The sequence below is a fragment of the Schistocerca nitens genome, chromosome 5, assembly GCF_023898315.1.
Source record: "Schistocerca nitens isolate TAMUIC-IGC-003100 chromosome 5, iqSchNite1.1, whole genome shotgun sequence".
NCBI lineage: Eukaryota > Metazoa > Arthropoda > Insecta > Orthoptera > Acrididae > Schistocerca > Schistocerca nitens.
The window spans coordinates 625,239,419-625,263,751 of NC_064618.1; positions in this window are offsets into that span (position 1 = coordinate 625,239,419).

Below are 24,333 nucleotides of genomic sequence, written 5' to 3' on the forward strand. Positions count from 1 at the left end.
AAACCTGCGACCGTAGCGGTCACGCGGTTCCAGACTGAAGTGCCTAGAACCGCACGGGCACTCCGGCCGGCTGGCGGAAATGAATCAAAGATGAAGCCACCAGTTAGAATTTTGTTCAGAGCGTAAATTAATCATCATTAACTCTTGCTTTAAGAATCATGAAAGAAAGCTGTATATGTGGAAGAGACCTGGAGATACTGGAAGGTTATTATGTAATGCTGAGAGAGAGATTACGGAATCAGATTTTAAACTGTAAGATATTTCTTGGGACAGACTTGGACACTGACTACACTTTATTGGTCATGAGCTGTAGATTAAAACTGAAGAAATTGCAAAAAAGGTGGAAAGGTAAGGAACTGGGACCTGGATAAGTTGAAAGAACCAGAGGTTGTTGATAGTTTCAGAGGTAGCATTAGGCAATTAGCAGGGGAAAGGAATATAGTAGAAGACACATGGGTAGCTTTGAGAGAGGAAACAGTGAAAGCAAGAGAGGATCGAATAGGTGAAAAGACAAGGCTAGTAAAAAGCTTAGATGATACAGAGGATATGGAATTTAATTGATGAAAGGAGAAAATATAAAAATCTAGTAAATGAAGCAGCCGAAAGGGAATACAAATGCCTAAGAATTGAGATTGACAGGAAGTGCAAAATGGCTAAGCAGGAATAGCTAGAGGACAAATGAAAGGACATAGAAGCATATTTCCCTGGGGAATAGACAGCTATTACCTACAGAAAAATTAGAGCGGGCTTTAGAGGAAAGAGAATCAGTTGTATGAATTTCAATGCCTCAGATGACACCATGCCTAAGTAAAGAAGGGAAACCTGAAAGGTGGAAGTATATATATACAATGGAGATGAACATGAAGGAAGTGGACGTAGATGAGGTTGAGACGGGAGATATGATACAACGAAAAGAATTTGACATAGGACTGAAGCACCTAAGTCGCAACAAGGACCTGGGAATAGGCGACATTCTGTCAGAACGACTGATGTGCTAGCCGCTGTCAGCTATAACAAAACTCTTCCGTTTGGTGTGCAAGATACACGAGAAAGGCGAAATACCCTCAGACTTTATAATAATTTCAATTCCAAGAACTAACAATTTAATAAATCATGGTTGCCAAACAGTATAACGAATTCTTTGCAGAAGAATGGAAGAACTGGTTGAAGCCGAGCTAACGGAAAACCAATTTGGATTTCTAAGGAACGTAGGAACGTGCGAGGCAATACCAGCCCTACGATTTAGAAGGTAGGGTAAGAAGAGGTTAAACTACGTTTATAGTATTTATAGATGTAGAGGAAGGTTTCGACAATGTTGACTGGAATGCTCTCTTTAAAATTCTGAAGGCAGCAGGGTCAAAATATAGGGAGCGAAAAGCTGTTTCAACTTGTAGAGAAAACAAACAGCAGTTATAAGATTCGAGGGGCATTAAAGGGAAGCAGTGGTTGAGAAGGGTATGAGACAGGATTGTAGTCTGTCTCCGATGTTATTTAATCTTTATATTTAGCAAACAGTAACGGAAACCACAGAAAAGTTTCAAGTAGGAATTAAAGTTCAGGGAGAAGAAATAAAAGTTTCATGTACGCCGATGACGTTGTAATTCTGTGAGAGACAACAAAGAGCTTGGAAGAGCTGTCGAAGGGAATGGACAGAGTCTTGAAAGGAGGATATAAGTTGAACATCAAAAAAGCAAAACGAAGATAAAGAAATGTAGCCGAATTAAATCGGGAGATGCTGAAGGAATTAGATTAGGAAATGATACACTTAAAGTGGTAGATGAATTTTATTACTTGTCAGCAGAATAACTAATTATGGCCGAAGTAGAGAGGCTGCAAAATGTAGACTGGCAACTGCAAGAAAAGCGATTCTGAAGAATAGAAATTCGTTAACATCAGACATAGATTTAAGAGTTAGAATGTCTTCTGTGAAGCTATTGTCTGGAGTGTAGTATATATGTAAGTGATAGATGGACAATAAACAGTTTATACATGAAGAGAAAATAAGCTTTTGGAATTTGGTGCTACTGAAGAATGGCGAAGATTAATCGGGTAGATGATGTAACTAATGAGGAGGTACTGAATGGAACTGGGGAGAAAAGAAGTTTGTAGCACAGTCTGACTAGAAGAAGGGATCGGTTGATAGGACTAATTTGAGACATCAAGGGATCAGCAGTGTAGTATTGGAGGAAAACGTGGAGCTTCAAAGTCATAGAGGAAGAGATGAATACAGTAATCATATTCAGAAGGATCTTAGTTATTCGAGATGAAGATGCTTGCACAGGATAGAGTAACATGGAGAGCTGCTTCAACTCAATCTTTAGAATGAAGACCTTGAAAACAACAACGCCATATGTCTTAGCAACATTGACTTGGAATATATGTTTACTGAATTCTGACATCCGATGATAACAGTGTAGATCTATCAAAACGAGTAATCAATAAATATATTTAGAAGCTATCTTGGCGTACCTAGAAAAACAGTATTTGTATTGTAAGCAGGATCGATTCGAGAACGTTTTTTCGCACAAGATAATTATCATCTGTAACCCCTCCTCCTCTACTTGTCCATTGTACGCTTTCAACTATGTCACTAATTGTGATATGCATGGTATGCTGATGGGCGCCCCTTTCATCCTGGCTACTAATTATGACAGGTTGCGTACAGAAACCTTGCAGTTGTGGCGCCTCTGGCGGCTCCCCTCACACTGCACCAAGGAGTGGCTTGTGTCACTTGGACCACAAATATGCCTGACTGTAAGTCTGGAAGCGACTGTTTCTCTCTTTCGTATGCAAACTCACAAAATAGTGGCACATCAGTGGAGCCTAGACATTGCAATTCATTCCCGCCTTGCCCCGAATCTTTTCACAAATATCTGATGAGGTATTGTACACACCCTAGTGAGGGATGGTGCTACAAAGCAAGGAACTTGTCCAGTTCGGCGCGAGAGCGGCGAACCGCGAAACGCCCGCCCAAAGTAAGTTCACACTACCAGCAACAAGGCAACAAAGTCTGATAGAGTTACAGCGAGAGTAAGCTGCTTTTGGGTCCCTCGTCAATGCACACATTTTATTGCGAATGCTTCATCAAAGACGCAACCAACGAGAGGACGACTCTTAATTATAGTGCTATCTGTACTGACTTCATACAAGCATCCTTGTGATCAATTTCACTCCTAGTGGTGATGTCACATGTGTGGAAGAACAACATTTTGGAAAAACGCTGTACGAATTGTTCTTTATTCTTTACCGGTTTCGGTCGTAGCGACCACCGTCACAATACATCACATGGCTGTTTCATCATTCCTTTGCATAATATGAGGATCCTCAAAGCTACAACATGCTTACATAACTATACTTGGCACATAATGACTCTAAATAGCATATAACTAGCCTCACTATAGCTCACAATAGAATATGAAAGAGAAAACTGATCATAGTTTAGGTGTTGTCCTCCCAAATAATAACGGGTGAACCCTTTGGCACCAGAATGAAATAGAACTGTGGCAAACCAACGATATCATAGCTCCTTCTGCACCCCGGCAGGGAGCACTTACCTGCAGCGACCATACCTAGCTAACTCTAAACTAGTCATCTTCAGGTATCACTTCCGTCACTGACAGGATACACTACCGCCACACGAGCAGGGGAAACTGGGACATGAAGTCTTGGCAGCTATGGAAGTCGAGCTCCCCACCAGTGACCAAGATGGCGAGTTCGGTGTTTCAGGAACAAGCTAATGTCACACCCACCCCTTACTACCAAGGATCCATAGGTGAGTATACATTTGGCAGCTTCTCCTCTGCAACACCACTCACTGTAACAGACAGTGGTGTGGGAGCACTGTTTCAGTCTTGTTGGATGGCGTAGCTACTCTCCTATCTGGTCAAGTGAGCGAGACAGGAGTTTGTCGGTTTGGATAGCTGCAGAACGATGGACGGATTTCAGGAAACCTCTTTATTGTTACATCAACTTCGAGCGGATACAGGCGTGCACTGTGGTCCAGTAGACACAGACTGGAACCGATCCGTGGCGTCTGTGGATTGGAGAAAGGCCACGAGCGCTGCTGAGCAAGTGCTGAGTAGCGTCGGCGGCGGCAGCAGCGGCCATCAGAAGCATGCGCAGAATTACACGAATGTGTGGCGAAAGAACAGACGGAACGTATTCATATAATTTGATAAGTCTTGCTGGGCAACGCACCTTCTTCGCTACGGATGCACAACTACGTCCGACCTCCTGTGGGGATCTCAGAGAGCGAGTATGGAGGAAATGGAGAGGTGGGGCTCAATGGCAGTGCGGATCGGTCGTGAGGCGAGCAGAGGTAGTCCGTGCAGTTACGGTAACACTGTGTCCCGTAAGGCGCCGTGGTTACCGCACCTGCCTAATAAGCAGGACATCCCAGGTTCGAATCCCGATCCGGTACACATTTACACATTTTCATTCATTGCCGCCGTCTCCGCGTAATGTCCCAAAGCAGCTGACAGCAGTGATCCCCTCCCATTCCTCTCCTTTCTTCCCCTCTCCACCTTCAATTTATATGTAACATAGCATTCTTGCAGTCCTACTGCATCAGGCGGAAATCTGGTGTAGGCTCGCTGCATTCCATGTGTAGCCGAAAGACGTCGAACGTAATACGCTAAGAAGCGTGGCGGGCAGCTGGCTAGAGGGAGCTATCTGACCCGACATACATTTTATCGCCTAACTCTTTGCTGCTGCTACGCCATCGAGACCGCCTTTTTGCAGCACCCTCCCGCTGAGTTATTTTAATGTCTGGCGGTGAAGGTCTCTACGGCTGTCTGCCGAAATGTTGTGTCAACGCATTGTTACGGAGCTGCACTTGAAGCTTTCCAGACTACGGTAACCCAAGTCGGCCTTCTTTATTCACTGTGGTTCAGTACACAGGCACTCTCGTGTCTCCGTTGCGACAGGCTGAGCTGCTTTAATGGTTGCGACGGAAGTAACGGCGGGCAAGCTGGAAGCAGAATTTGAACACCACTGACTGCAACAGTCTTCACTATGCAATCACCTAGTTAATACCAACCTATTTGTAACTTCATCTTTTTGATAAAGTTGGGCTCAAATTTCACTCAAGACATAGATAAGGTAAGGTAAAGTTCCTCCGAGTCACCTTTTGCCAGTGACTTCATTGGGTGCACTGTGGAGGGGCATGTGGCTTGCGCACTGCTCTCCCAGTGGTTGTCAGGTCTAAAATGAAAGAAACAAACTGCTATTTTGGCGCCTATGTCCAATACACAATATAATCATACAAACTGACAACAGATGTCCGTACGATCGTGTTCTGCACGGAAGGTGGCATTCTGGTCAACGGACAACCACGCCAACATTAACGTCAGGGCACCTATCAAACGGGTTAGTGTTTGCCGGGTAGCCCTGCATCTACAATAGCTGCGTGCGCAGTCACATACGGTGCAGTATGGCACAGAGGAGACGCCTACCAGATTCTCTGAGGTGTAGGGCTATAGAAAGAACGGAAGCCGCGCTAGGAAATGCTCGACAGCCGTGCACACGTCCTCTGTTAAACCAGGCCCATGCGGCAACAAGCCGCCGACACAAAACACTCTCCCAGAAACTTAGCAAGAGCTGTTGAGGAAAATTACTGTTTAACTGGACTTAACTACAGGTAAAGTATATCACGTATAGAGCGCTTCCAATAACGATACGCCCTAAGAAATAAGCTTCGCTAATGGAGAACTGCAGAAAGGAGGCTGTAATTTCTTCCAGGAAGGAATGCAATAAACACCTCGCGAGGGTCTTATCATTAACTTGAGACCACAACATGCTTAAAAGTGCTGCATAATAGTGATATCAGAGAGACCACCAGCTTCTAAAACATCGTGAGAACAAATATTAAAACTTAGAAACAGCTGGTTCTTTTGTATAAGAATTTTAAACAAACACATTTAAAAAAATACTAGGTGAGACGATAACAACATTAACCATGGCAAATTTTTTGAGACAAGTTACTTCATATCACACAGCGCAGACAGGGCAGTACGCTAGTCCTAGACTCACTAAGCCAAATAATAAGGCGTGCATGACGACTCATTGAAGACAAACACGAACATCCGTTTAAACAGCTCGCGAAGCGGAAAATCGGTACACACAGCTGAACAACTTGTCGCGCACAACGTAAGCGGACGAGACCTTCGTCTTCTGCCGAGCCCTGGCGCAGAGGAGTGATCGACGACCTGGGACAGACGTTCTGCTAATCTTCACCGCTTGTCTGTTGCTCCAATAACTGCTGCGGTCCGCGGCTCCACACTTTGCGGAAACTACCCGTCAACTGCCTGCATCGCACTCTCCGGAGGCCTCTCTATAGATGCGACTCTAGCGGCCGCTTTTGAAGACTAGTCGAGACAGAGGTAAGTGCACGATGGAGTATTCCGAGCCCAATGGTGAGACGCCAGCTAAATGTTACCGATAGTGATATTAGCCGCCACGGCTCAGCAATATTTTGTATAGTTATTGAGAAACTTTAATTGAAATATCTCAGTACCAAAGAAAGGCACATTGAAAACCATTACTGATCGGTCGAACCGCTCCTCAGGTGGCCTCACGATGTTGGGTGCACATCGCACCTGTTCTCCCACCAAGGGAAAGTACCTGGCAGTAACAGGAATCGAACCCGAGTCCCCAGCATGGCACTCAGCCACGCTGACCACTTTTTTTGCGATAGATTGCGGGGTGGGGGGGGGGGGCGTAGTGGACAGAGATCGGACTTGGAGGCTTGGCCACTGTGCTCTCGTCTACTGACAGCAAAAGGGAGAGACAGTGGTAAGGAAATATTGTACTTTTGTTTAAAATCTTTGGTTTTATTTTTATATCCCATAAAAAAGCGAAACACATCTGAAAAAGAAAAAAAAAAGAAATGTAGGGCAGAAGCGACTTCCTTGTCACTCCAATGGGAGGATACCCTAGTCTATGAAACTGCTCTCTGGAACTTCTCACCGCTCTGGTTGGTCATGAAACATGTTGCCTAATAAGTTCGCAAAGTTACGCCGGATAACGTAAGGTTGTTCCAGTAGATAGAACCAGTAAACCACAACTTATATCACTGTTCGAGAGGGCACGTAGTGCGAAGCATGTCCCGAAATCCAGCAGACTGCCGATATTTTCTGTGAGGGGGAAAGAGAGCGTTCGGGTAGCACTAAGCATCCTTTGTGATAGCGGAGTCATCGGTGCGTTGGAGGAGTGCCGTGATGCGTTGCGTCAGCCCCCAAACATTCTTCGCCTCACTGCACTGCAGACACCGTTCGTCGGTATCCTGCATGCCACATATAAGGCACAGTGGGGAATCGACCATGTCAGTGTCGTACAGACGTTGGAGTGTGGCTGTCTTGCGGTTGATAAATGTATACCAAGACGATCTCGCTGCCGTGGTGAGGAGACGCGTATGGACAGCTCGCCACGTCTGTCTCCAGTCCCTCGTAAGCTATTCAACTTCGACGACACTGCTGCGATGATGACAAAGATCGATGTATCCCGCGGGCGGTGGGGATCCTCGTGGAAGGTATTTGTAAATGATCGTAACCAAAATCAACAAAGAACCGCACGACGAGGAAATAAGAAGGCGATATTGTGCCCTCCACAACCGGCCGTTCAAACGACGGCAGAAGGAGAACGTCCAGAGTCGCCGACGTGATGGAGTGCTGCTGTTGTTTCCAGGTCCGTATCGTCGCTCGCAGGAATAGAGCGAGAGCCTTGTTCCGCACATGCGTGAGATTAAGTCCTTCAGAATGGTGCTAAAGTCTTGTAATTGACCTTAAACAGTATCTCTTGGCTGCATACCATACAATTCTGCCATTATCCTGTCAGCAATACCGTGTGTCATTTGCAGTGCCTGTGCCAAGTGTGGCAGTCGTGAGACAAGATGATCGCTGATATACACCATCCGTTACAGCAGCTCCTGGGTTCGGAGGGAATTGTTGCGCCTGTGCAGTTGGCCGTTCTGGAACAGTTGCCGCTAGCTCGCCGCCGCTGATTGCCGTAGCGGTCGGGTAAACAAAACCCGTCAGCATCGCATGATGTCCAACGTCGTAATATGACTGTGCAGAGTGTTCAGCCCCAGTCCAGTGTGCGTGATCTTGGTTTCATTCATGTTGACCCTTCTCCCGCCACCACACCATATGTTGTAAGAAGCGCAACCACGTGAGATGCTTTATTCTCTGATCAGACGAGTATCATCAACGTTGACAATACGTATGCCATTCATGATCATCACTAAATCCCGGGCCATAGCGATACAATCGAGGTCTCACGCCTGAATCCTTTCACGACTAAGATCGCCGTGCCACGTCCTACGTCTGCATCGGCGTTAGATAAATGTGGTATCGATAGTTCCGATGAGACGGCGTAGGTTGGCACTACGAGAGCGAAAGATCAACACCGACGACAGCGCCCTCTAGCCGACGCTGTGCAGCTCTGCAAGCACTGCTCCATTTTCGGCCAGTTCATGAAGAGCAGACGGCCGAGAACCATCGCTTTAGCTTAACTTGCTATTGAGACTTCCTCATCTGGACTTCGGCTGCGCACCTACGTGCTCATCACGTAAAGTTATGTAATATGTTTGCATATGTTTATACTATAGTAAAACCACTTTTACTTTACTAGGGGTATCGACGTGTTGTCGTGTCCTGAGAGGGAGAAGAAGGACATGCGCAAAGCGCGACATGGGAACTTACCTCGTTCGATGTTGTCGACGAGTATCTACGTGTGGGCCGCCTACCGTTGCCTCCGACCATGGCTGAAAGTAGACCAATGAGTGGTGTAGAGCACGGAACTCGGTAGGATAAGGTCGGAACTGGGGTGTAATTTAAAAGCTGGTATATGGTATTACATTCCCTGAAAGTACCCCCTGGCGCTATTCCTAAGTACAAGATTCTATTTACAAGTCTCCATAAGGAGAAGCATCCACCTGGTGGACGTCTAATAAGTTTCAATAAAAGTCCCACTGAAACTTCCCTAAGTGCTGCCTGCTGCAACATTTTACAAGTCCAGACCCTGACTTCGAGCCACACAGTAGTAGCGTCCCAGACGGCTGCCACTGCACTTCCTCTTCCACTCGGTGGCCAGGCCGTTTTATTAGGCCCGTTGCACACTGCACCACCCTTCAAGAACATTCTATGTTAACTGTGTCACTCAAGGGTCTTGGTATCTCGGCGCGTGACGATGATGGTAACTTTCCGTAGCGTTCCGAGGCGAAGCTTCATGAGTCGGGACTCTGTCATTGCTCAAGTGTCAAGCTGCCTCGCTCACTTAGCAACGGCGTGACGTATCACAGTCAGCTCTGTATTAGCGGAGCAAGTATCAGATAGCCGCTTACGGAGTTTACACTACTTTTCACAGCCTCTTGCCCAAGAAGATTTCCAATTGGCTTACTGGTTTCAAGTTAACTACTTATACCAATGAATATACTGCCCCTTGCAGATTTTTAACGTTCGCGACACCTCCGTTTCCCAAGGGAAAATTTTGAAATCTCGGTCCTCCGAGGTTGAAAATTTTCGTTGTCTGTCACCGAGTGGACCTTGCCAGCTTTTATTTCTACTGAAAGATTGTTCTGATTTTACATACATTTGCAGAAATTGTCATCACTACAGTAGAACATACATTAATTGTAACTTCGGTTATATTTATAACAAAACAGCACTCTTCGAGGTTACGTACCCCGGTCAAGTCATTGTTTGGTGAGAGTATTCTACCCTCACAGTGCTTGTTGTCATTATTTGAAACTCATTTTCACTCTATTCACTTAGTTTGAATACATTACATATTCACAAATGTGTGTCACATCCGAATCTTAATATCTTTCTTACCGTACTTACAGCTACGTTCATTTATCTCTTGTCAGATCGTAGCGCTGACGACTCCAACATAGGGGTGTTTCTCCTCTATCTTTTTAGTGAGTCGTGGTGTCTGACTACGTTCCTTCCATACCACTTGATCCGGAAACGGGGTACGTTGTACGGATCTTACTTCGTACTCCACCACGTCTTCCTCGTCTTCGCGCTGTACGGACTGGCGTGAAGGAGTGTACCTCATTCTGCCCTTAGGGCTACCTTGCGGAACTACCGTATTTCTCACACACACTTTTGTACAACACCTCCCTCCAACTTCACAAAGCTGTTTCCCACACCTCCGGCAACATTTACAAAATATACACATTAAACAAGTTATAATTATTACACAAATCACTACGCAACCAGTGTATCCCCACACAGAATACATACTCCTCGACCATCCTCTGAGGGTCGTCCGTTGTTGGTAATCTATTTCATCTTGCAAATCGTCTATTTTAAGACCCGCTACCTTGAGCTCGTCTACATGTCTAACTATGTGCACTAAGGGTAGGAGTATGGGAATTTGGGTTACATTCCTGTTTTCATTCTCTATGATACAACAGACTATATCTAGGGTTAACTTAGGAACTATGTCGATCTTACTGATATTTATACGAATTACATGGTCTGCTTGCAACATAACCTGTGCACCATATGAATTGCATTTACTTAGAAAACTTAACTCGCCAGTGCCTCGCACAATGAGGTCACTGAGAGGTGGATTATTACATGTTGTTGTTGTGGTCTTCAGTCCTGAGACTGGTTTGATGCAGCTCTCCATGCTACTCTATCCTGTGCAAGCTTCTTCATCTCCCAGTACCTACTGCAACCAACATCCTTCTGAATTTGCTTAGTGTATGCATCTCTTGGTCTCCCCCTACGATTTTTACCCTCCACGCTGCCCTCCAATACTAAATTGGTGATCCCTTGATGCCTCAGAACATGTCCTACCAACCGATCCCTTCTTCTGGTCAAGTTGTGCCACAAACTCCTCTTCTCCCCAATCCTGTTCAGTACCACCTCATTAGTTATGTGATCTACCCATCTAATCTTCAGCATTCTTCTGTAGCACCACATTTCGAAAGCTTCTATTCTCTTCTTGTCCAAACTATTTATCGTCCATGTTTCACTTCCATACATGGCTACACTCCATACAAATACTTTCAGAAAAGACTTCCTGACACTTAAATCTATACTCGATGTTAACAAATTTCTCTTCTTCAGAAACGCTTTCCTTGCCATTGCCAGTCTACATTTTATATCCTCTCTACTTCGACCATCATCAGTTATTTTGCTCCCCAAATAGCAAAACTCCTTTACTACTTTAAGTTTCTCATTTCCTAATCTAATACCCTCAACATCACCCGACTTAATTCGACTACATTCCATTATCCTCGTTTTGCTTTTGTTGATGTTCATCTTATATCCTCCCTTCAAGACACCATCCATTCCATTCAACTGCTCTTCCAAGTCCTTTGCTGCCTCTGACAGAATTACAATGTCATCGGCGAACCTCAAAGTTTTTATTTCTTCTCCATGGATTTTAATACCTACTCCGAATTTTTCTTTTGTTTCCTTTACTGCTTGCTCAATATACAGATTGAATAACATCGGGGAGAGGCTACAACCCTGTCTTACTCCCTTCCCAACCACTGCTTCCCTTTCCTGTCCCTCGACTCTTATAACTGCCATCTGGTTTCTGTACAAATCGTAAATAGCCTTTCGCTCCCTGTATTTTACCCCCGCCACCTTTAGAATTTGAAAGAGAGTATTCCAGTCAACATTGTCAAAAGCTTTCTCTAAGTCTACAAATGCTAGAAACGTAGGTTTGCCTTTCCTTAATCTTTCTTCTAAGATAAGTCGTAAGGTCAGTATTGCCTCACGTGTCCCAGTATTTCTGCGGAATCCAAACTGATCTTCCCCGAGGTCGGCTTCTACCAGTTTTTCCATTCGTCTGTAAAGAATTCGTGTTAGTATTTTGCAGCTGTGGCTTATTAAACTGATTGTTCGGTAATTCTCACATCTGTCAACACCTGCTTTCTTTGGGATTGGAATTATTACATTCTTCTTGAAGTCTGAGGGTATTTCGCCTGTTTCATACATCTTGCTCACCAGATGGTAGAGTTTTGTCAGGACTGGCTCTCCCAAGGCCGTCAGTAGTTCCAATGGAATGTTGTCTACTCCGGGGGCCTTGTTTCGACTCAGGTCTTTCAGTGCTCTGTCAAACTCTTCACGCAGTATCGTATCTCCCATTTCATCTTCATCTACATCCTCTTCCATTTCCATAATATTGTCCTCAAGTACATCGCCCTTGTATAGACCCTCTACATACTCCTTCCACCTTTCTGCTTTCCCTTCTTTGCTTAGAACTGGGTTTCCATCTGAGCTCTTGATGTTCATACAAGTGGTTCTCTTATCTCCAAAGGTCTCTTTAATTTTCCTGTAGGCAGTATCTATCTTACCCCTAGTAAGATAAGCCTCTACATCCTTACATTTGTCCTCTAGCCATCCCTGCTTAGCCATTTTGCACTTCCTGTCGATCTCATTTTTGAGACGTTTGTATTCCTTTTTGCCTGCTTCATTTACTGCATTTTTATATTTTCTCCTTTCATCAATTAAATTCAATATTTCTTCTGTTACCCAAGGATTTCTACTAGCCCTCGTCTTTTTACCTACTTGATCCTCTGCTGCCTTCACTACTTCATCCCTCAAAGCTACCCATTCTTCTTCTACTGTATTTCTTTCCCCCATTCCTGTCAATTGTTCCCTTATGCTCTCCCTGAAACTCTGTACAACCTCTGGTTCTTTCAGTTTATCCAGGTCCCATCTCCTTAAATTCCCACCTTTTTGCAGTTTCTTCAGTTTTAATCTACAGGTCATAACCAATAGATTGTGGTCAGAGTCCACATCTGCCCCTGGAAATGTCTTACAATTTAAAACCTGGTTCCTAAATCTCTGTCTTACCATTATATAATCAATCTGATACCTTTTAGTATCTCCAGGGTTCTTCCATGTATACAACCTTCTATCATGATTCTTAAACCAAGTGTTAGCTATGATTAAATTGTGCTCTGTGCAAAATTCTACCAGGCGGCTTCCTCTTTCATTTCTTAGCCCCAATCAATATTCACCTACTACGTTTCCTTCTCTCCCTTTTCCTACACTCGAATTCCAGTCACCCATAACTATTAAATTTTCGTCTCCCTTCACAATCTGAATAATTTCTTTTATTTCATCATACATTTCTTCAATTTCTTCGTCATCTGCAGAGCTGGTTGGCATATAAACTTGTACTACCGTAGTAGGTGTGGGCTTCGTATCTATCTTGGCCACAATAATGCGTTCACTAAGCTGTTTGTAGTAGCTTACCCGCGTTCCTATTTTCCTATTCATTATTAAACCTACTCCTGCATTACCCCTATTTGACTTTGTGTTTATAACCCTGTAGTCACCTGACCAGAAGTCTTGTTCCTCCTGCCACCGAACTTCACTAATTCCCACTATATCTAACTTTAACCTATCCATTTCCCTTTTCAAATTTTCTAACCTACCTGCCCGATTAAGGGACCTGACATTCCACGCTCCGATCCGTAGAACGCCAGTTTTCTTTCTCCTGATAACGACATCCTCTTGAGTAGTCCCCGCCCGGAGATCCGAATGGGGGACTATTTTACCTCCGGAATATTTTACCCAAGAGGACGCCATCATCATTTAATCATACAGTAAAGCTGCATGCCCTCGGGAAAAATTACGGCCGTAGTTTCCCCTTGCTTTCAGCCGTTCGCAGTACCAGCACAGCAAGGCCGTTTTGGTTATTGTTACAAGGCCAGATCAGTCAATCATCCAGACTGTTGCCCTTGCAACTACTGAAAAGGCTGCTGCCCCTCTTCAGGAACCACACGTTTGTCTGGCCTCTCAACAGATACCCCTCCGTTGTGGTTGTACCTACGGTACGGCTATCTGTATCGCTGAGGCACGCAAGCCTCCCCACCAACGGCAAGGTCCATGGTTCATGGGGGGGGGGGGGTTAATATGGTCAAACCCTCGTCCTATGGGGCTTCGTACAACCATTCGCTGTCTTGTATCTTCGTCAGATACTTTCGTTTAATATGATGTATTTAAGATTGCAATCTTTGAGAATTTGTCGTACGTGTTGTAACATACAAGCTTCACATCTCTCGTGGTCATAGGTAGATAACAGGACGAAATTTTGTTTACATATTTGATTTCTCAGAGCGACCGTTTTACAGCGTAGCTGGTCACTGCACAGTTGCGCACACTGTCGCTTCGCTTCGGCAAGAAGCAGGAATTCCTTTTCAGGAGTTATGTAAGTGGACAATTTCTTTGACTTGTCAAACTCAGTTGATAGTGGCCATATTTATACAATATACAGAGTTATCCAGTGAAACTGCAGGTTGGAGATGGACTTGGCAGCTGGAATTGAGTGGTGGGGGTAATGGTGGTGGGCTCCATTCTGCCTGCATGTCTTGCCATTTAGTTGCGATGGATCGTTGGACGGGTGAACATTGCGGCTACACAGTTAAAGCGTATTATACGAATGGTGAGAGTTTGGTGAAAATGCGACGTGCTTTTCGATGCCGTTTCAATACACCGCGCAGCAGGCCTGTTCCCTCGGATAACTCAATTCGTTCATGGATAAACAACCTTGAAGAAACTGGATGAAAAGACTAAAAAACGAGGTGGGAGTGCAAAAAACGTACCAACCCCTCAAAACATCGCTGCTGTTCAACAGGCAATGCTCAGAAGTCCACGCCGATCTGCCAAACAACATGCTCTACGTCTTGGAATAAGTAACACTTCGGTGAGACGGATTCTTCGTCAAGATTTACATTTTCACCAATACAAAATACAGATTGTGCAATCTCTCAAACCAAGTGACTATCAGAAACGATTAAAATTTTATGAGGAAATAGCCAGAAGACTTGAAGAAAATGACGACCAAGTAAACCACTTGTGGATGAGCGATGAGGCGCATTTCCACCTCTCTGGCTTTGTTAATAAACAAAACTTCAGATACTGGTCGGAGGAAAACACTAGCGATCTTCATGAAACGCCTCTTCATGCTAAAAAAGTGACTGTTTGATGCGCAATGTCGGCAAGAGGAATCATAGGCCCATTTTTCTTCGAGGATATCAATGGAAGTACTGTGACTGTTAACTCTGTGCGTTACGTTGCAATGATCCAGAACTTTCTTACGCCAGAACTCGCCCGTTTTCCAGTGAATGAACACACAATGTTCCAACAAGCTGGCGCAGCACGCCACACTGCAAGAGTTGGCATGAATGCTTTGTTTCCAGGCGGCGTCATTTCCCGAAGAGAGTTTTTCAGAGCGATCCACCCAGAACTATTCCAGCCCTAAAACACGAATTCGGGACGAAATTGAAGGAATACCAGTCAATATGCTGCAATATGTCATGATAAACTTCCAGGCCCGGCTGCAGAAGTGCATAGATTCCAATGGAGGACATTTGGCAGATGTTATATTCAAAAAATAATTTTTTCACTTATTATACAGTAAATGGCTACCTTGGTACTTTATATTTATAACCATTAAATTAAAAAAATAAATTTCCTTAAAGAATTACTTACTTATTTGAATCTTCCCATTTCACTGGCTAACCCTGTATATACCTTACTGTCAACTAAAGGAACATTTAACACATAGCTTAACCTACTGCCAGCTAAAAATACATCTAAATCTAGGATACGAAGTGACAGATACCCTTGGTCCGGCGTGAGTTCAACCGAGAACCTTTTGTCTTCCAGATCCCCTTTTATAAGTTCCAGTTACTCAACCAACTGTACCGGATTTATCGAGTGTGGTTCTAAAAGACTCTTCTGCGCATTCACTATGGCAAAAATCAACAAGTCATACTCTAGTTCTAATTCATTAAATATGGCCGTGATTTGCACTAACTGTTCTGTGATAGTCATTAGAATCATGGCCTGCTGTACCTTCTTGCTGGTACAGTTTTCGTAATCGTCTACATGTGCACTAAACTTTCTGACACCATTAGCAATGATCTGCGTATTCTTTGTTACCGCGTTTAGCATCTGATTTACTCCAGTTAGTGACGCTCTTACTATCGTCACTTGCTCTTTAGACAACCGCAACGGCTCCCTCTGTTGCTCCTCTACGCATCTATCTTGGCCTTAAAGAATGCCGCATCATCTTCATCTAACGTACCGAATAGTACTTTGCTCGTCTCGCCAATAAAGTTTAATATTCCTCTTCTAATCTGTGTTGGCTCATGCCTAGCCTTAGCGGCCGTAACCTTAGCCACCTCCATTTTACCGTTGTCTGCACGCTTTCGCATTCTTTAGTGCTCACCCTTATCTGAAGCAACTTACTTATGCAATGCGTCACAGCTCTGTTGGTCGATATGTGCGTTTGCTCAAGCTTTGTGTGCAGCTCTCCTAAGTTGAAATAACTCACTTTTCTCCAAGTTGTGCTATACAGACTCACACTTCCATGGTGGTCGTAATACTGTATATTGCCGGTGCTGACTTAAACTGTTGCATCCGTATGTCCTGCGACGGCAGGTCTCGTTCAGCGATGCTGGTCAGCAACATACTCCCGATAATTGTTGTCACCCACAGTGCCTTCACCCCTGGCATTAGCAATATAGAGAAGGTCTCCTTAACCTCTTCATTTCAATCGAGCAAACCCTGGTTGCTAACATTACGTTCCCATTCCATGTACTGCACTGACAGCGTAATTGACAAAATACTTTTATGGAATGGCTATTAGGCAAAACACACACCGTGTCGATAAAGTGAAGAAGACTTTTTTTTTCGTACTTCTTTGAACCCATGAAAGTCCCAGAATGAGATTTTTACTCTGCAGCGGAGTGTGCGCTGATATGAAACTTCACCGGCCTTGGTGGCCGAGCGGTTCTAGGCGCTGCAGTCTGGAACCGCGCGACCACTACGGTCGCAGGTTCGAATCCTGCTTCGGACATGGATGTGTGTGATGTCTTTAGGTTAGTTAGGTTTAAGTAGTTCTACGTTCTAGGCGGCTGATGACTTCAGAAATTAAGTCTCATAGTGCTCAGAGCCATTTGAACCATTTTTGATATGAAACTTCCTGACAGTTCCGTCATTGCACTGCCGTTTTATAGCCTGCGTACGCGATACTACCGCAATATGTATGTGTCCATATGACTATCACATGACTTTTGTTACCTCAGTGTACAGTTTAACGTGATCCGAACGACAATTTGTTTCTGCCATATTTCGCCATCACTGAGAAGTGAAAGCTAGCGTAAAGGCATACTGAAAAGTTCCTGTGTCTGACCTGGATTCCACACCGTGACCTTCCGGTCTGCAGGAGCGTAATTCGCCTCTACATCAGCAAGGCCCATAGTGACCCGGTGCCCGGCTACATCAGTCGCATGGAGGACTACCGGAAGGTGACGAGCGTGGCGGGAGCATACATGCTCCCGAGCCGGAGCCGGGAAAGATAATCAGCGCATCCGTTGTGAGGGCACAGGCGTTCGGCCCGCCACTGCTCGCTCCCTGATGCCTCTAGGAAGTTCGCTCGCGACTGTCTAAGCCAGCATGCTTCTTGCCGGAGAAGTACCCGCAAAGGAGTAAAAACTTCCATGTCGGACACGTGGCGAGCTGCCAAGGCTACGAGAAATATAAAACTCGATAGCAAGCAGCCTGCTCCGCACGGAACACAACATTATTCCGCACGGTACGTCACTGCTGCCTTTGCATCTACAGCTACACCGGCAGCTATACTCCGCAAGCCGCTTTTCGGCGTGTGGCAGCCGGTACTTCAGATACCACTATTGCCCCTTGTACCATCCGCGGATGGTGCGTGGTAAGAATTGTGCCTGCCATTTAATAGCCTAGGTAGCAGATACGGCCCAGTTAAACAGTTCCCAACAACATCGACCCACACATTAACGAAGAACCGCACTTGATGAGCGCTAGTAACTATGGCATGTGGGTTATCATCACTCCAAACATGCGAACTGTCCATGTTGAAGACTCCGTCACGACCGAACGTTGCTCCATCGGTAAACAACATAGAGGATGGAAATGTAGGATGCATTTCACAGTGTCCCAGGTACCACTGCGAAAACTGTGCTCTGTGTGGATAATCAACTGGTTCCAGGTTGTGGACACGCTGTAAGTGAAATGGACGTAACAATTGCTCTCGAAGGACTGTTCTTACATTCGTCTGATTCGTCCCCATGTTACGTGCAGTTGCACGACTGCTGATTGAAGGATCCCGCTGCAAGACAGCTTCTTCAAATTGCAACATTCTTACCGTGCGACGGCGTCCCTGTCCAGGTAATCTGCTAAATGACCCGGTCTCACGCAGACGTTGGTACACAGCAGCAAAGGTCGTATGATGCGGGATACGGCGATTGGGATATTGTTGTTGATAAACCAGTTGTGCAGCTCGTCCGTTGTGGTGCACTACGTAGTACACACCAACCACATCAGTGTACTCACTCCAGGTGTATCGCTCCTTCAGTAAACAGAGACAATGCACTACTACATTGGTGGACAGCAGTTGCCTACAACTGAAGAGCGTAATACGGCCTCCACCGGTTTAAATACTCCTCATAGGAAAAAATGACATTAGGGAAATATGTTTGTTTTGATGTCCCCTACAACCCCAAGTTTGTCGGTTTAAATACTTTTCATCCTGTATAAAAGAAATTTAACTTCTTAAACTTCTTCAGAGGGCGGTACACGATAACACACTACAATTAAATAGAAGACAGGTAAGGATATTTAGGACGACAGGTTCAAAAAATTTTAAAAATTTGAAGATAAAAAATTGTATCCATCGCATTATTTGTGTCAACAATAAGATAGCAAAACGCCGTGGTCCTAAAAACGAAAAGCAATAAATAATACTATTCTGGATCCGTTAATAGAATAAGAGCTGAAATGCTTACATGTGCTTCGTATTGCATATACAAAAATGGTGCATTATGACGGAAATAGAACTAATCATCTGATTACGCATATTTTGAAGATGGTCTCAGGGTTAGTGGTGAAAATACGATAAAATAATAAAACAAAAAATGGTTCAAATGGCTCTGAGCATTATGGGACTTAACATCTATGGTCACCAGTCCCCTAGAACTTACAACTACTTAAACCTAAATAACCTAAGGACATCACACAACACCCAGTCATAACGAGGCAGAGAAAATCCCTGACCCCGCCGGTAATCGAACCCGGGAACCCGGGCGCGGGAAGCGAGAACGCTACCGCACGACCACGAGCTGGCGGACATAATAAAACAAAACCGTACATAATTACAGTTGTCAATAGGCACAAACAAAATTGTAAGTGGACATAGGGAGCGTAATTGATAGTGCTTGACCTAATGATTTACAAAATAAGCAAATATCAATGATATTTTGGAACTAATATCCAGACAGCTGTAGTGAAGTCAGTAGTATGCTAGTAGGGAACCTGTCAACAGAAACGAAGTATGAAGCGCATCATTGGGCTGGAACTTGTGGCTGGAGTAAGTGGACAGACAGTTCTCGATCATTAGCTAATATTAATTATCGGAAAGTGACGGTAAAGGAAAAGATGCATGCACAGAATTGTAATGAAACAGCTAGTACTCGAATATGTGCATTCTGCAAGTATATTTAGTGAAAGAGTTGTATCTAGCAGCTTTTACACCAATTGTCTGGTACTGAAAGCTTTAGAACACGTCGCTGGATTGGTGTAGCGTCCAACAGGAAATAGGAAATACGGCCTCCCTTCTTGAAGCGTCTGCTACTGCAGTTTCTTGAGTATCTTCGTAACATTCTCGCGCCGACTAAACGTTCCGGAGACGAAAGTGTAATTGAATAGCAGTGTGACTCTTCGTCTATTTATACACACAAGTTATATTTATTTACGTTCAGGACTCCTGCAACATTCGTCATTCTCCGTTGGTGTTCTTGAATTTCGCTACACTCTTCTCGCTTTGCAACCTTCCTGCAGACAACAGCATCGTCTGCGAACAGCCCCTTAGAACTTCCGTTATACGCCAGATCCACAAGATCATTAATATACACTGTAAGCAGTAACCGTCATTTAACTCTCCATTGAGGTATTTCAGAAATTACTTCCATATCTGTCTATTTCGTTCCGTTAAGAAGTGTTGATATATATCTGCCAGGAAGGCCGGAATCTAACCACAAATCTGATCCGATAAGCGGTAACCTCGTATTTTGTTCACTACACTACAGTCCTGAACTGTATCAGGTGCCTTTCAGATCCCATGTTTGCTTTCGTACAAGAGAAATGCTTTATCGAAAGACGCTCTACTGCTTGAGCATGAAACGTGTTCCATAATTCTATAAAACATCGGCGTCGGTGCCAAACGCTTGTACACGGTCCAGTCACACTAACATAACCAACGCGTATGTTCGACGTCAAAGAGCAATAATGACTCACCATAGGCAGGCGGCAGCACTAGCAGTCGAGGATATATAAAGCGTGTCGGGGGACGCAGGACGCCACCAGCGCCTACTGAACACCTGGCTCGGCTCTTCAGTGAGATCCTCCGCACTGGGCACTATCCTCAGGATTGGAAACACGCCGAGGTCGTCCTCATTCAGAAGCCTGGGAAGGACCCTCGACTTTCTAGTAGCTACAGGCCCATCTGTTTGCTGCAGGCGGTCAGTAAAGTATTTGAACGACTATATCCTGCGCCATATCCAGGACGAACATCTCCTGCAGGATGAACAATGTGGTTTTCGTCCCGATCACGCGACGACGCATCAACTGCTTCGTCTCGTGTCGAAGAAGCCCTTGATGCCATCGAACGTCGGGAATATTTCGGGGCTATCTTCCTGGATGTCTCACGGGCGTTCGACTCTGTACGGCATGAGGGACTTCTCTATCAGCTCCTGGACCTCGGCATGCCCCTGCCACATGTCCGCCTCTTGCAATCCTACCTCGCCGACCGAAGCTTCCGTCGGGTCAGGGCCGGAGCTCCCCAAGACTCCGTCCTCGGCCCCATACTCTACATCCTCTATGCTGCAGATATGACATGGGTGGACAGGGTCCACCTTGCCCTCTACGCTGATGATATGGCTATGTATACCAGAAGCTGATGTGGCGGTCACTGGGAGGTGGATTATTACATAATATGGTCAAACCCTCGTCCTTTAGGGCTTCGTGCAACCATTCGTTGTCTTATATCTGCGTGATATGTATTTAAGATTGTAATCTTTGGGAATTTTTCGTACGGGTTGTAACATAGGAGCTTCATATCTCCCGTGGTCATAGGTAGATAACAGGACGAAATTTTGTTTACATATTTGATTTCTCAGAGTGACCGTTTTACAGCGTAGCTGGTCACTGCACCGTTGCGCATACTGTGCTTCGCTTCGTCATTAAGGAGGAATTTCTTTTCAGGGGTTATGTAAGTGGACAATTTCTTTGATTGTCAAACTCAGTTGGTAGTGGCCATACTTTATATAATATATATACCTTACTGTCAACTAAAGTAACATTTAACACATTGCTTAACCTATTGCCGGAAGAAAGTACATCTAAATCTATGAGGAATCGCCTGACCGCTACAGTCGCAGGTTCAAATCCTGCCTCGGGCATGGATGTGTGTAATGTCCTTAGGTTAGTTAGGTTTAAGTAGTTCTAAGTTCTATGGGACTGATGACCATAGATGTTAAGTCCCATAGTGCTCAGAGCCATTTGAACCATTTTGAACTATCTATGAGACGAAGTAACAGATACCCTTGGTCCGGCGTGACTTTAACTGGGTAACTTCTGTCGTCCGGATCCCCTTTTATCATTTCCAGATATTTAACCACCTGTATCGGATTTATCGAGTGTGGTTCTAAAAGACCGTTCTTCGCATTCACTATGGCAAAAATCAACAAGTCATACTCTAGTTCTAATTCATTAAACATGGCCGTGATTTGCACTAACTGTTCTGTGATAGTCATTAGAATCATGGCCTGCTGTACCTTCTTGCTGGTACTGTTTTCGTAATCTTCTACATGCACACTTAGCTTTCTGATACCATCAGCAATGATTTGCGTATTCTTTGCTACCGCGTTTAGCATCTGATTTACTTCAGTTAGTTACGCTCTTACTATCGTCAGTTGCTCTTTAGACAACCGCAACGGCTCCCTCTGTTGCTCCTCTACACATCTATCTTGGCCTTAAAGAATGCTGCAGCATCTTCATCTAACGTACCAAATAGTACTTTGCTAGTCTCACCAATAGAGTTTAATATTCCTCTTCTAACCCGTGTTGGCTCATGCCTAGCCTTACCGGCCGTAACCTTAGCCACCGCCATTTTACCACTGTTTACATGCTTTCGAATTCTTTAGTGCTCACTCTTATATGAAGCAACTACTTATGCATTGCGTCACGGCTCAGTCAGCCGATATCTGCGTTTGTTCAAACTTTGTGTGCAGCTCTCATAACTTGAAATAACTCACTATTCTCCAAGTTGTGCTATACAGACTCACACTTCCATGGTGGTCGTAATATATTCCCGGTGCTGACTTAAACTGTTGCATCCGTATGTCCTGCGACGGCAGGTCTCGTTCAGCGATGCTGGTCAGCAACATACTCCCGATAATTGTTGTCACCCACAGTGCCTTCACCCCTGGCATTAGCAATATAGAGAAGGTCTCCTTAACCTCTTCATTTCAATCGAGCAAACCCTGGTTGGTAACATTACGTTCCTATTCCATGTACTACACTTTGTATTTTCTATCCCATCCTGCGTATCATCTGGATACTTTATAAATTACCGTCCTCCCGGGGACTTAGAAAAACCCCTTCAATCGATTTGCATGCGCGTTCACACATTTTTTTTCCTTTTAATCGAATTACTACCTTCGGCCCCTGAATGTCGACCACAGTGTATGGGCGTCGCCATTGACTATCTAATTTCTTATTCCATCTTCTCCTTACGTTCACATCATATAGAAGTGCTCGGTCATGTTTTCTGAATTCCTTCAGGTTTTGAGTTTTGTCGTAACTAACTTTATTTTTCTCCTTGCATTCCTGTGTTGCCATTCGGGCATCCTGATGCAGCATCTGCATTCTTTGTATGATCTCAGTTACATAATCCTCGTAGTTATATACTACATTTGCGGGTTTCTTCTGTACCCACCCAGATAAGTTGCTTTTTCGACCGGAAAACAATTCGAACGGGATGTACCCGGTGATACTGTGTGGTGTCGTGCTATACACGAATGTCGCGAAATAGGTCCATCTGTCCCAATCGTCTTGCTCTCTGCTAATATAATGATGTAACATTTCCGTCAGTATACAGTGGGTGCGTTCTAATTCGCCATTAGTCTGGGGATGGTAAGCAGTAGTAGTAGGACAAACTAAATTCTGCCTCACATTACATTGTTGCCAAATTTATTCAAGATGGCGGCGATGACATCATCCAAGATGGCGTTATGTAGATTTGGCAACAGCGCTTGACATCATTCAAGATGGCAGTTTTTGGCGGGAAGTTTGAATTTTTGGCGAAAGATAAGTCAATTGGGCTACCTCCACTAACCTAACCCTCCAGCAAAAAATCGGTGGGAAATTCAAATTCCAGCAGGATAATGCGTCACACCACGAAAATGGCGGGAAAATAGATCAATTATGCTATGTCCACTAACCCAACACCCAACCCCCTAGAAAATGGCAGTAAGTTCAAATTCCAACAGGATAATGCACCACACCGCTCTTATCTCTACGAAAATCGCAGGAAAATAGCCCACTTGGCCTATCTCCACCCTCCTAAGTCACCCACCGCCACCTCTTCCTACGAACTGGCTCCTACTTTTAAATTTGGCGGTAAACAAAATTCAATTCCCATATCTCTACTAAGCTAAAAAAATGGCGTTAAAGAAAAGACACTTGCACTAACCTTAGTCACCAGACTGCCACCACCTCCTAAAGATTCGTGGGGAAAGGACTTGGACATAACACTTTATTTAAACAATTCCATGCAGGTGTGTTCACCCCAAAGTCAGGACTCCAACTGACTTAGTACACATCGCAACCACCAGAGGGCGCTCTTATCTATGATGTAATACAAGATGGTAACAGCCAGTGTATTCACCATGAGGTCTGGACTCCAACTAACTTGGTACATATCGTGACCACCAGAGAGCGCCACCTTGATATCATCCAAAATGGCCACCATGACCTCAATGAAGATGGCTGTTCCCAGTGTATCCATGTATCCACAACGTGATGTAAGATCATACACTTGGCCTACCTCCACTAACCTAACCCCCTCCCCAATAAAAATAGCGTGAAGTTCAAATTCCAGCACAATAATGGCAGGAAAAATGGACTTGTCTTTATTATTTAAACAATATCATGCAGGGGTGTTTGCCACGAGGTCTGGACTCCAACTGGCTTAGTTCATATTCTCATCAGCAGAGAGTGCCACCCTTACATCAGAACAAGACACCTGTGCCGTTATTCAAGATGG